The sequence below is a fragment of the Nesoenas mayeri genome (genome assembly GCF_963082525.1).
Source record: "Nesoenas mayeri genome assembly, chromosome: 20".
Lineage (NCBI taxonomy): Eukaryota > Metazoa > Chordata > Aves > Columbiformes > Columbidae > Nesoenas > Nesoenas mayeri.
The window spans coordinates 3,793,208-3,793,751 of NC_137569.1; positions in this window are offsets into that span (position 1 = coordinate 3,793,208).

A 544-nucleotide genomic window follows, 5' to 3' on the forward strand; every position below is an offset into this window, starting at 1 on the left:
GCCGGAGGAGGATCCAGGCACGGGGTCCAACGTTTGCGCAGGCAGCAAGCCAAAGCAGAGCTGGTCGTCACCGTCACCAGAGTGGGAAGCCCGTGAGCTCCCAGCCTCTGAAGCAAGCCGGTGCTGCACATGCAGGCGTGGGGCAGGGGAGCTGGGCAGTGAAACAGGCACTCGTGGGATGCTGCAGGCTTCGAGCTGGGCGAGACGAGGGGTGTCTGGCAGGAGTGAGCGGGCAGAAAGGAGTCCAGGAGAAAACTAGCCAAGGGGGAAGCCTGTGTCCACAGCCCTTGTCAGTCACTACCTCTTCCGTTGAACAAATATACATAAAAACAATTCTTGAACACAAGAAGGGACATAAGACACGACTACTTTACAGAGAGGCACGGCGCCTGGAGTGGGACCGGGCCACTGGTACACGATTGTACAGGAGCTGCAGGCGGCACCATCCTGGGTCCCGGCCGGTCTCCCTGGGGGGCTGCAATCCAGTCCGTGTCCCCCAGCAGGGAGCTGGGAGTGTGTGCAGCTGGTGCCTTCTCCCTGCAGG